At 34.1% G+C, this 14,517-nt stretch overlaps 1 pseudogene; it reads right to left on the bottom strand.

Moving 5' to 3' along the window:
* Positions 1-13,977: 13,977 nt before the first annotated feature.
* LOC120609951 (uncharacterized) lies at positions 13,978-14,096 on the bottom strand (annotated as a pseudogene).
* Positions 14,097-14,517: the final 421 nt, after the last annotated feature.

Genomic DNA, 14,517 nt, shown 5'->3' with positions numbered 1-14,517 from the left:
ATAGTCATTTTACTCCTAATTATGGTTTGTTTACTTTTTCATTTTGTTTTAGGTGAGCTGACCCCTTTCAGTATTTCCTGTAGTGCAGGCCTCGTAGTGGAGAAGTCCCTCAATTTTTGTATGTCTGGATAGATCTTAATTTCTCCTTCATATCTAAAGGAGAGCTTAGCTGTATACATTATTCTAGGCTGGTAGTTCTTTTCACTTAATACTTTAAATATTTGATTCCATTTCTTTCTGGCTTATAAGTTTTGTGCTGAGAAATCTCATAATAATATAATGGGTTTTCCTTTATAAGTTACTATTTTCTTCTCCCTGGCCGCCCTGAGAATTCTATCTTTGTCTTTGATTTTTGATAATTTTAATACAATGTGTCTTGGTCAAGGCTTTTTGGGGTTGAGATAATTGGGTGTTCTAGTGACTTCTTGAATTCCAAGCTCCAGCTCATTCCTTAGATTTGGGAAATTCTCGTCAACTCTTTGTCTGAAAATGCTTTCTATTTCCTGCTCCTTTTCCTCACCTTTGATAATGCCCATTATTCTTATGTTTTCTCTCCTGATGGCATCAGCTATTTCTTGTATTTCTCTTTCATTATTTTTCATTCTTTGGTTTCTTTCTTCTTCTTTCTGATTTATTTCTAGATTTCTGTCTTTGATATCACTGATCCTTTCCTCCATTTGGTCGACTCTATTTCCCAATTTGCTATTTCAATTTTCAACTCTTACGGTGTGTTTTTTATCTCTAGAAGATTTAGTCTGGTTTTTTTTTTTTGAAGATTTCAATCTCCTTGCTCTGCTCATTTAGTTGTTTTTTCAATTCCTGAAATTGTTGATATGACTCATTTCAGAACTCACTGAGTTTTTTCAGAAGTACTATCATGAATTCTGTTTTTAAGTAGCATATTTCTATGTCTGTAAGCTTATTTTCTAGATGGTATAGCCTACTACTGTAATTGTATATGTTATACTTTTACAGTATATGACTGGCAGTGCAGTGGGTTTGCTTATACCAACACCATCACAAACATGTGAGTAATACGTTGCAATACAATGTTACAACAGCTATGACATCACTAGGTGATAGGAATTTGTCAGGTTCATTATAATCTCATGGAACCACCTTACATATATAGTTATCATTGCCCAAAATATTATTATGTGGCACATGACTATCATTAAAAGAGCTTTATATTAAATTATCTCTGTTCAAATAACCTGCACATTCTCTGTCTCCTGATTATACCCTGAACTGATACGATATTAGATATTTAAGACAATGACTTAGATTCTTATTTAAGAAAAGTATATCTGAGCTATAAGAATTTAGCTATTCAAATATTAAAGTAATATAAAGCCAAATAAATTTATCAAATAATGATGCATCTCAAGAAATATAAGAAGCTGGAAATATTAACATTCTGAGAGGGCCATGGAATCCTGTTGACAATTTCTGAATTCACATAGAATCGTTACTTCAAATTGCATGACAACACTGAGTTGAGCCAAAATCAACAACCTGCACTTCAGAACCTGAGATGAGAGAAGCTATTGAAGGAATACCAAAGCACAAAGGAGAAAAAAGAAGAGATAATATATGAATTAAGTATCTTATGTCGTAAATATAATATGCATTATTTTATCAATTATAAAAAAAGAATTTATATTCACGGCAGAAAAATTGTAAAATTAAGACACAAAGAACAAATTCAAAATCTCCACAAGCCTACTACTGTGCAATCGAAATTAACTTTTTAATGTTCAGATTTTCAATTTTTTTACAGCACTATAGTTTAATTACTACTTTGTAAGTTTATTTTATTTAATAAGATATGATCACTTTACAATGATCATAAGTAAGTAATTTTAATATGTTGATATTTTGAACATTATTAATATACTTTCTCTCTTACCTCATTCATCTTCCTGCAGGGAGCTGAAATATGTTTCAGAAGAAATTAAGAAGGAAAGAGCAAAGCAATAATCATTTCTGATAAGAAAACTAGGATTTTGCCACAAGAAAATTAGTTTGAGAGGCAAGTGCTATTGAGATAGGATTTTCAAACTTTCTTTGTCTTATGCCATTTAAAATTATAGCAATCATGACTGAAGGATGCATACTAGAGCCCTCCCGGAGTTTGTCAGAGAAGGCCTTCCACATATGACAATAAATTCAGAATGCTTTCTTCTTGATGATAGGAGGATATGACAAAGGAGAAGTAAGAGGAAAGGAGAAAGGCAAGACAGAAAGAAGGGATGAGACAAACAGATATGTGCTCTAGTTTTATCTCAGGCTTGGCCATGGTCTGACACCAGAGAAATTTGGCTTTTCCTGGGCCAGCCTTCTTTTCTATATGATACAGACAGAATCCCAAAATGTTGCAATTTCTGCTATGGAACCTGTTGATGGGTATGCCAGAAAGAGAGCAAGAGGCATTTCTGGCAGTTAACACAAAGCAATTTCTCTGAACTAAACTAAAGTAGAGACTTAGCCAGACCTTGAAGAGTCTTATTCTGCCAGGGAAAGACAAGGTGGGGGTAGGTGGTGCAAAGTCAAACAGAAACAATTGACAGGTCCAAAATAGCTGAGAAAGATAAGAATGAGTTAAAACAGCCAAAATGCCCTGCCCTGAATGCCAGCAGGGCCATAGAATCGAGGCAAAAGGAACATTGAACCCAAGACCAGCATATATTAAATGTCATCACAAAGATTAGAGAATCTTTTTCCCCTCCAATGTCATGATTTTTCCTATATCATCTATTTTGATGTCTTTTCAAACATATAGCATCTTAAAGGGGAAAGCAAGAGGAAAGGAAAAAAAGAGAAACAGTTTTTTTATATGTAAAAGAAAAAGTATGGAATATTACTCAAAATGACTGTTTAAGTTATCAGACGACTTGGCTGGAAACTAGACTAAACATAGGTTACTCTTCCTCATAACCTGTGGGTGGGAACTTGAGAGAGGTTGTATGAGTTATAGATAAAAACTAAGCATATTTTCTCTACACATCAGAGTCATATTTTGAGTTTAGTTTTGCAAGTTCACTACACTATTATTTCTAAAATAATTTTTTTAAAGGTATATGGTATTTCAGAAGATGTAATAGTTCTCTGTTGCTGCCGTAACAAATTTACCACAAATGTAGCAGCTTAAACGACTCATTCATTCTCTCATAGTTCCTCTGGGTCTCAAAAGGCTGAAATCAAGGTAATGGCAGGGGCTACAGTTCTCAACTGGGGCTCAAGCTCCTCTTTCAAGCTCGTTGGTGGCTGGCTGAATTCAGTACCTTGCAACCATGGAATTGATGTCCCTGTTTCCTTGACACAGGGCGCCCTGCATCTTCAAGCCAACAATTAAGCATCAAAGCCTACTTGTGCTTTAAATTTCTCTGATTCTCTCTCTACCACCTCTCTCTGCCTTTCTTTTCTACTTTTAGGGGCTCCTGTGATTACATTAGGCACACTCAATCACTCAGGATAATCTTCAGTTTTTAAGGAAAACTGATCAGTAAATTTCTTTATATCTGAAAAGTCCCTTTTGCCAAGTAACATAACCACCAGGAGGAAAGAGATTGTGGGGACCAAAATTCTGCCTGCCACAAAAGATATATCTATGATACAGATGATCTCTTACTTAGAATGGTTCCACTTATGATTTTTTACTTTAAAATGGTGCAAAGGTGCATTGAGCAGAAATCATACTTCAGATTTTGAATTTTGATCTTTTCCTGGGCTAGCAATATTTGGTATGATACTCTCTCATGATGCTGGGCAGCCATGTGATTATGAGGGTAAACAACTCATGCTCTACAGTGTACTGTGTCACCAGCTCTTTTATATATTGTGTTTTGTGTTTTCACATCCCATCATGTCTACAAAACATCCATCTGTGTCTCCTGCTTCTGATAAGAAGAAGAGGAAGCAATTACTCTTGAGATGAAACTCAAGATAATTGCCCAACTGCAGGCTAATATAAGTGTTCTGAATACATTTAAGGTAGGCGAGGCTAAGCTATGAGGTTTGGTAGGTTAGGTGTATTAAATGCATTTTCGACTTAAAATACTTTCAATTTATGATGAGTTTATAGGGACATAACCCCTTTATAAATCGAGGAACATCTGTAATTTGTTTTGCTAATTTCCCACCATTATCCATTCAGGCTCTTTGTTTCTTTGTTTATAATAAACAATAAAGAGATGAACACCGCTGTAAAAAGCTTGAGCACAGGATCTTGCTGAGGAAGTCTGACGAGGAATAGTTGCTGATTCTGTCCCCTAGAAGCATGATATACATTAAGTATTCACAGGCATTCAGCTCACGAAGACTTTCCACAACTGCAAATAACTGGGAGGCTGTGAGAGCTGTGTGAGGCTCTAGGAAAGCTAAAGATGGCTTTGTACTGACGAGCATCATTGATGCGTACTCCATCCAGGTCTTACAAGCTTCAGTTCTGGGAAAGATATCCTGAATATAACTGCTGCTTTTCTTGCCTGTGGCATAAATCCAAAGAAAAATATCATTTTCAGCAGTTGCTGGTATCTGGCCATACAGAATTAAGTTGGAGCTTGGTTAGGATGCCAAGATTATAACACTGACACTGGAGAAAGGCAATAAATGCTAGCCAGAAGCGCCATTTCCCAGTGGGCCCACTTACATTCCAGCTTCAGGCTGTGGGCACTCTGTCATCCAGTCCTACACACATGGGGCCTGGGAGATGTGATGCCCAGCACAAGAAGCTACTCAGGATCTCACACAAAGTTTTAAAAACAAGGGTTGGGAAATTCTTTCCAGTACTCAATTCATTTTAACTTCAATGAAGTAGGTAAAATCCCTCATGGTCCTTCTGCCAAAATCTGTCAGTCTTAAACAAACAACCCAAGTCGGAAAATTTGTAAAAGTTTATATAACCACAGATGTTGAAGAAATCGTTGTATGTAAAACAGAACTCTATATAAACCCTATCTTAATAAACTTTAAAATCTCAAACAGAAACTTTTAAATTATAAATTACTCCCAAAATTAAGCAGGAATGAGAATTTATCAAGTATAGTGCATATAGATGGCATGTCAAATCTTTGGAGTGATTATGAAATTCCATAAATGAGCTGTGATGATTTAAATATTGGAAAATATTTATATTCCATATTTACCTTTAGTTCAGATAGATTAAAAGAAAACAATGAAATATAAGACCATAAAATACCAGAAGAAAATAAATACAACATTTTAAAAATCTCTTGTTTTATCTGTCTTTTCAAACCAAGTGAGAAGCAGCTGAGTTACTTACAAATCCCTTTCAATCTGATGATGAAGATAAAAATGAGTCATTTTTGTTTTATATTTCATTTAATTTTAAGACAATACAGTATCATGGTTATGATTCTGGTTTTAGATCCCTGCTCCATTCTTCTGAGTTGTTCGTCCTTAGACAAATTATGGAATTTATGCCTAACTTTCCTCAACTGTAGCATGGAAATAATAATAGTATTACCCTGTAAGACTGTTATGAGAATAAAACAAGGAAGTACATGCCAAAAACTTAGAACAGGGCTTGGCATGTGGTAACCACTCAGTAAATTCCTTGTTTTGTTATTCTCTTTATTTTTTCTTCCTTCTTGTTCTATCATTCCAATGACAAATAAGTGAGGAAATCTAGATATGTCCTCCATGGCATTTTAAATCTTTTCTACCATTTATTTACCTCATTCTTTTTGTCTGAAACTGACAAAATTTCTTTTTTTGTCACCACATTTTACAATTTTCTCTCCTGCAGAATCTAATCTGCTTTTCTTTGTCCCTTTTATTTCCTTTAAATTTTTGGAAACAATGTTTTTATTTCTAAGTAAACTTTCTATGTACCAGATTTTTTCACTTTTCATTCACTGCAATCTTTTCTTTTGCTCTCTTTACTCTATTTGAATTAGAATTTCTCACATTTTCTTCTTTTACTTGTGGTATCCACTTCAAACGTGGCCTTCATCTTGCTTCCTTGAATTAAGCCAATGTTTTCAAACACTGAAATATTTTGCTCTCTGGTAATTTTTTTTTTCTCTCTGTTTGCCCATCCTCACAGAAGGGCAAGGTGGGAAGAGCCTATGGTTGTCTGAGATGATCAATAAAATAATTGATCTTTCAAGGATTTAAAGATAATTTCTTTCAGAGATTGAGCCTTTCCACAACTTTCAAACTTTGTGAAAGAGTAACAAGTCAGTTTAGATTTTTACTTTTTTTTTATTGAAATTCTAAGTCACTGTGTGAAACAGAAAGGAAATAGATATTCAATAGTTTGCCAAAGTATTGTTTTTCTGAGCTCGCATAAAGTTAGTTGGAGCCGTGTTTCCCCCCTCTAAATGGCAGCCAGTGGATTAGGAGGCAGCTGTTGAGTCCTCCTTTAACTTAGCATGGCAATCCTCAGTGCACTCCCCAAAGGTGTGCAAATCATTTCTTCCAAAAAACTGTCCTGTGACCCACCTTCCTCTCTGAGACTGCTTCAGCCACTGACTCTGCTTCATCTTTCTCTCTAGTATCTATTGTCATCTGACATATTATATATTTACAGGTTCAGTTGCTTATTGCCTATTCCCCATCAACCCATATACATATGTTAGCATTTTCGACACATAGTAGGCATTCAATAAATATTTGTTTAGTGAGTAAATATTTCTCAAGGGGTCTTCTTGTCCACATAGAATTAATCTTAGTTCATTAGTTCTTTCTTCAATATGCTTTTCTGGTATATCTCCTGGAAAGAAAGCCTATAAAATTTCTGGCATGATTTGTAATGCTGACATTTTCTATAATTTCGATGGAAATTGATACAAGCTAGATGATGGATATAGTTCTGGAATTGCCATATTGAATCATAAATCCTCTCTACATTTAGTTTGCTATTCTTAAACTTCAACAGCCCTAAGTTTTATTTTCTGTTTAACACGGTAAAAAGTAAATGTGATAAAATGGCTTATAATGTAAAGCATTCTAAATCCTCTCTAACCCTAATGCAGAGGAATTATTTTTTATCATTTTCTGAGCTTAGTTTTTCCAAGACTTACTTTTATGACTCCTAACATCATATTTTGGTTCCCCAGGAAGAAGACTCTGAGATGAAGATTTGCATACAGGAAGTTCATCAGAGAATGCCACTGAGATCAACTCCTACAAAGCATTGAAGGAAGCAGGACTACGCAGCATGAGAAGTTAAAATGTGATTCAGCTGCACCACAGACCTTCACCGGTCATACAGGAAGTTCTGGAGCTGAGATGGTTCTTCAGAGTTGTCTCAAATCTAGACAAGAGAGGTGGGCTTTTTTATGTTCTCACAGAATGGTCTTCAGATATAGACTGCCCCAGAAAGTGTGGAACCCTAGGCAAGACAGTTCTCAGACAAAAGTCATTAACAGAGAACAACACAGCTGTAATCCATCTTTAGATAGCACTTCCAGAACTGTGGGAGGGAGTGCTTCCATCCTGAGGAGAGAATCTAGGCAGCAAACCCCAGCATCCACTACATTGCTTTAGATCAGCCCACACACTTTTCCCTCATATTTGTGTCATGGCTTCTTTGGTACAGCTTTACAGCATTCTGTTACAGCATTAATCAAGAATAATAAGAAGAAGAACAAGGAGGAGCAGAACAAATTGGAGAAAAGAGAAAGAAATAGAAAAAGAAGAAGAGGAAGAAAAGTAATAATGACAACAACTAAGTGCATGCATATGCATCTTAACTTCTAAGAAATGGAATAAGAGTAAGGAAACTCTTCATTTCTTCTAGTAAAGAGTTAGTAGATAATCTCAAATGCTGAGAAGATGGAAAAAATTATAAGCAAATTATTTTAAGTTAAGGGTATGACCATCAGAAAGAAACTAAAAATAGAACATTCAAATAGTACATGAGTTAAAATTGAAAAAGGACACGAAAGCTTATAATCAATAGTAATATATTCTCAGCTCACCACACAAGGCACCTAATCCCACTCCCCAGAGGCAAACACGTTTAACTTGTTCTTTAGGCAACACTTTCATTCTACTGTATAATACATTTACATTTCTATTTCTTGACTTAAATGCTCTATTCACAAAGTGTTGACCAGACATTATGAAATACGATGATTTTGTATATTAGGTCACCCCCATCTTCACCTCTCCTCTTATCTACTTAGAAGAACTTCATAGGCGGTCTAATTTCGGAATCTCAAAGATGGCAGTAAAAAGACATGGAACACATTGGAGTTAATTGCAAGTTTATCTGCAATAACGATACCCTAGTCATAATCTATGTCATGAGCCAAGTAACATACCCTTAAAAATACTGAAGGCAGACTATCAATTTCACTAGAATGCTGGTGTGACTTGATGAACTGAGCATAAACATTTGCTGGCCCCCATTATGAGACCCCAATAAAATAACAGTAAAAGAATTCACAAATTAACTTGTAAAGGGAAAGGAGCAGGAGAACACATCATTGGCATATAGAACTTAAGAGGAATGTCTGAAAGAAAATAAATAGATTAAAATTTATTTATATTTAAAACCAAAAAGAGGGAGTCACAACTCAAATACATAATCTGGAGAAAAGAATATAATTCAAGGTCTGTATTTGATACTCTAGTGCTAGTCTCTGAACTATGTCTACCATAAACAGAATGACAAACATTATAGTACATATGCCTCAAAAAAAAACATTAAAAGAAAAATAAACTCTTTTTTAAGAAATTAAATAAAATGTTCATGGAGAACTAAGCCGGCTACCATAAGAATAAAACTTTCTTATTCTGGTATAAGAATACCTCCAGCTTTTGGCTCACTCCACCTAACACAAAACCTGACCAACAATCATCAAATAAAGGAGAAACCTTGCATCAGAGAAAACAAGAAAGAAAAAAAATAGAGAGAAATTAAGTCAGGAAGAAACAGATTTTCAGGGAAGAATAATGAATCTTAATGGGGTTCTGAGCAGGCTGCCCCAAAATATGCTACGAATATACTGTTAATTTTGAATTAAAGGTTACTTCAAAAACGGTCAATGCAGGAAAGATACTCAAACCATCTTTTTTGTTCCTCTGAAAGCAGGAACTAAATTGCCCATGTAAATACTACCCTTCCTGTACCTGTAGGGTAGAAGGCACCCTTATCTCCAGAGATAGAGAATTCAAGTCCAAGAAGCCTATATTAAACCAACTTTGTTGCTTCTTCATTAATTTGCTACCCCAAGCCCAATCCTTTTGTCAATTCTTCACAAATAATTGTTTCTTTGTTTAAAAAGTATAAAAGCTGCCTGCTTTGGTAACTTCAGGGATCTCATATTTCTATGAGCTCTTGTATATACAAAATTAAATCGTTTTTCTCTTGTTAATCTGTCTTATATTAATTTAATTGTTAGGACAGCCAAAGAACTTAGAAGGGAAGGAATAAAAATTTTCTTTTTAACCTAAAACCAAAACATAAGTGCTTACTTTTTAGTGTCATTGAATAATTCAAAGAAATATAGTATCACTAAAACAAGAACAAATGCTATAAATAAAAGAGAAATTGAAGAACTAGATTTTGGAAAAATTAAACACTTCTGAAATCTGACTTTTAAAAATCAATAGAAATGTTTAAGACAAAGTTGTAGAAATCTTCAATAACATGGAACAAAAGGCGGGACTAGCAAATGTGAGAAAGAAGTAAGAGAAATAAAAGAAAAATGTAAGAGATGATCATAAGCTGATTAATTGTGTTTTTAGAAAATTAGGGGAAAATAATATGGAGGGAGATAAATTATTAAAGAAATAATCATAGAAAATTTTCCAAAGCTGCAGAAATATATGTATATTTATGAGGAAAGAGTTGGATGTTAAAGAAAAACAGACTTACACACATCAGTGTACAAATGTCAGGCTGCCAAGTATGCAGGAGTCAGTAGTAGGTGACACAGAGTGAGATGCAGATGGCAGTGTAAAATTCCCTCAAGATTCTAAGTGAAAAAGATTTTGAACCTAGAATTCTACGTTCAAACAAAATATCAAGATACGATTTTTAAAAAGATATTTTTACCCTAGAAAGACCAGAAAGCTTATCTTGTTTGAATACATTCATGGAGTTATTTGAGGAGGATCTTTAAAAAGTTATGCTGAAAAGTACAGGGAAAAAATAAGTGAGATAATTCAAGAAGGAATTAAATGATGGTCTCTGAAAATAATTCTGCCATGAGTCTAAAGAGGAACAAGCACATGCAGTAAACAGGATCAAATGACTATGGAAAGCATCTCTTCAAGAAGAAAGGGGATTCTATGAAATAGATCATTTGTTTAAGAAGCTTGTTAAATTCAGTGATATTGCCATTGTACTTTTTGCTGTTATTGTTGTTAAGAACAACAACGAAAGCAAATAGAAACTTCAGGGCAAAACTGAGACTATACAATAAAGTCATAGCACATATATGAGGGAAACCAAAATGCGACATGACTTAAGCAATTTATATATTTCAGTAAAAAGAAAATCCACTTGAATGTCACACTTAGAACATTTTCTTTGAATGATGGAGGGTTGCCGGTACAGATTTATATTTTAGTCTTTCTGAATCTTTCATTCTATTTGGTTTTGTAATTGCGATGGACTGAATTTTTTATCTCCCCCAATTTCATACATTGAAGCTTAATCCCTAATGTGATAATATTCAGAGGTGTAGTCTTTGGGAGGTGATTCGGTCATAAATGTGGAGCCCTCGTGAATGGAATTAGTACCCTTATAAAAGAAACCCCAGAGACCTTTCTTGTCCTTTTTACCATGTGAAGACACAACAGGGAAATGACCATCTATGAACCAGGAAGCAGGTCCCAGAAGACACTGAATGTGCTGTCACCTTAATCTTGGACTGCCCAGGCAACTGTGAGAAATAATTGTTTATTGTGTAAGCCACCCGGACTATGGCATTTTTGTTACAGCACTCCGAATGGACTGAAACAGTACTGAATATTTTTTATATAATCAGAATTCTGAACATGTTTTTTATTATATTTTGCTTTTTAGAGCCAAATTATAGGCAAAGCATGGAAGAATTAACTACTGTTACCAACCTGTAAGTATAAATAACCTTGATAATAAAGAAACAGCACAATATGAGGTAGAGGGGGAATAGGAAGTATAAGAATGTGTTGTGGCACCTTTTTTTTCTAATTTTCTAATGAGGGAGATGACACTGTCTAAGACTAATGGAACAAAAAATATCATTAAAATTTATTTTTAAAAGAATAAAAGATAGTATTCAGAATAGAAGAGGGAAGGAATTAAGGGCAGCTATGTAAGGAGTTAATTCCTCATCCTTCCAAGAGAGGAACCAGGAGATTTGTGGTGAACAAGTCAAAAAAATATTGATATATTCTTTTAGTTTTGGAGATACCCACAGAGAAATTGAATATAAAAGTTATTAAGAAAGTTTTCCTCTGGGGAATTAGCCTGGAGAAAGGAGACAAAGTTGATTTTGTGCCTTTCCTACACCATTTTTTTTTACCATATTCACATATCATATCATTTTATTATATAAAAATTATTTTTATATAATAAATAAAAATATTAAAATATTTTTATATAATAAAATTTAATTTTTTATATAACAAAACGAATAGCAATGGAAGAGTATGTAACTGAGATCCAGTCAAAGAAGGCTTGCAGGATGCATAATGATTCTGCAGTTGAGTACCAGCTGACTTATTAACTCTATGAACTGGGGAAAATAATCTTCATTCAATGAGCCTCGGTAATCTTAATCAGGGTGATTTTTTTCTCATAGAGATTTTGTGAAAATTAAATATGACAATAAGTGTAAAAATATTTTATAATATCTAAAGCAGTATACAGCTATTAGCTAAAAGCAGAGGATAGAAAAAATATTAATAATGAATGCTATAAAAATTCAGTTTTTGAACTAAGGAACTTGATTTCATCAATATAATTTGAATTCTGGAGAAGAATGATATGATTATACAATATGATTATACAATAGCATAAAGGTCTCTTGCAGGCTGCCATGGAAAGATCAAGGAAATATGAGACTTCAGAATAACCCTCTTATGTGGGCAGGCAGAGTAGTGGTAGTGGAACGCATGTTCTTTGAAATCATCATGAACTTTACTGAAAGTTTTCAACTCACCACCATGGATTTTTTTCCTTAAGAGTCCAGAAGGCTCTGTTTTTTCACTACCATAACTACTGGGTAGTGGATATTAGATCTATTACTAGAAGGTTATCACAAATTAGTTTAATTAAAAGTTAACATCAGTTCATTTGAGCCTACTTACATACAAGGCTGGCTATATTAAGTGATAAATTATGTAAATCAAACCATAGTAAATAGTTGATAGTTATGGTACTTCCTTGTAGAAATTTGCATTCTAATTGGTGATGATGAGAAATATATAGTTACTTTCCAATATATGAATTTTTATAATAAATAGTAAATAAGTTATTTACATAGGAAGAACATCAGGACTTTTAAGGAAAGAGAAATACATGAGGTAAAAGCTTTTGAGATGCAGCAGGATCTAAACTATGTTTTGTTAGCCAAGGAAAAAAGAGGAGAAGAGGAGGGGTAGACTTTCTAGGCAAGAGAAACATCTTTGAAAAACACAGATTTTAGTTTCTATAAATTTTCTTCTCAGGTGCCATCTCTTCAAATTCTAATGCTAAGCTTTATACTGAAATTCTAACTTGCATACAAGTCCTATCTTCCTATATCATTTTTATGATATTGAAATAATCTTTTGAGGAAAGACCTTCATTTTTCCTCTTATCCAATCCAGCTAGAGATTTTTAAGTTTCAAGGAGTTACTATCCCAAAATGGCCCATAAGTGCATCAAGGGAATATAAATCTCCCCTGAGGATTATTTAAATAAGGATGGGAGATATGCGTCCCCTCTGTCTTATACGCCAGAACTCCAGCTGCTACTAGTATGTGGCCTTATGTATATATCAAGTACTACAAAATGGTGGGTTGTTAACTGACAATCCTTGGTTTTGATCATGCCATGCCATCTGTATTGATATAGTAATCTTCCCTCTCTGGGCTTTATACACGCAAGTAAATAATGAAAGCTTGAATTAGATGAGGTTCTTCCTTCCTCCAAAACTGTATGATTCAGTAAAGGAAAGGGCCATTACAGATAGAAAGCTTGGCTTTATAGTGACATTACAAACATTTTCACTTTTGTGTCCTGTATTTTGGACTGATTTTCTTTAAGGGTAAAAATATTATGGCCATTTTAAATTACAGTGATTCTCCCCAGATGTCTCTTAATCGTACCTACTTGCCTCCCTCCACTGTTCCTCCATCAGTCAAGGAAGAGGAATTGTTCTCTCTGAAACCAATTTAGGATAATTCACTCAAAGCTCAGAAAAATGCAAAGATTTAGTATTTATGATTTTGGGACATTTTAAAAAATTATAGAGAAAAATTCATATAACATAAAATTAACTATCTTAATGTGTACAATTTCATGGCATTTAGTACATTCATAAGGTTGTATAACCAATGCCTATCAAGTTATAAAATGTTTGCTCACCTCGAAAGAAAATCAAGTAAATGGCCATTCCCCACTCCCTTCATCCCCTAATACCACTAATCTGGGTTTGGTCTCAATGGATTTATCTATTCTGGACATTTCATATAAACAGAATCATAATATATGTGACCTTTTGTGTTGACCTCCTTTCAGTAAACAAAATGGTTTTGAGGTTCATCCACATTGTAGAATGCATGAGTATTTTACTACTTTTTATGGGTGAATATAATTCCATTGTATATATACCACATTTTGTTTATCCTTTTATCCTTTGATGAACATGTTAATTGTTTTGACCTTTTACTATTGTGAATAGTGCTTCTAGAACATTCATGAACAAGCATTTGTTTGATTATCTATTTTCAATCCTTTGGGGTATATTCCTAGGAGTTGAACTGTTGGGTCAAATGATAATTCTATGTTTAATCTTTTTTTAAAAACGCCTACAGCACCTGGTATTCCTAGGTGGTCTCCCATCCAAGTACTAACCAGGCCCAACCATACTTAGCTTCCGAGATTAGACAAGATCGGGCACGTTCAGGTTGGCATAGCCGTAGACTTATATTTAACTTTTTAAGGAACCCTTAAACCATTTTCCAAAGCAGCTCTAGCATTTTACATTCCTACTAGATATGTATGAGAGTTCAAACGTCTCCACATTTTCATTAACATTTGTTTGTTTGTTTGTTTTTTAAATTTTAGCAATCCTAGTGGATATGAAGTGGTATCGCAGTTTTGATTTGCATTTCCCTAATGACTAATGATGTTGAGCATCTATTTATATGCTTCCTGGCCATTTGTATATCTTTGGAGAAATGTCTATTCAAGTCTTTTAACAATTTTTAATTGGGTTATTTGTCTTTTTGGTAAGTTTTAAGAGTTCTTTATATATTCTGAATACTAGACCCTTATCAAATATATGATTTGCAAGTATTTTCTCCAAATCTGTAGGGAGACTTTTCACTTTCTTAATACTATTC

Source organism: Pteropus medius, unplaced genomic scaffold (assembly GCF_902729225.1).
Source record: "Pteropus medius unplaced genomic scaffold, Ma_sr-lr_union100, whole genome shotgun sequence".
Classification (NCBI taxonomy): domain Eukaryota; kingdom Metazoa; phylum Chordata; class Mammalia; order Chiroptera; family Pteropodidae; genus Pteropus; species Pteropus medius.
This window is presented reverse-complemented; position numbering and strand designations above follow the sequence as displayed.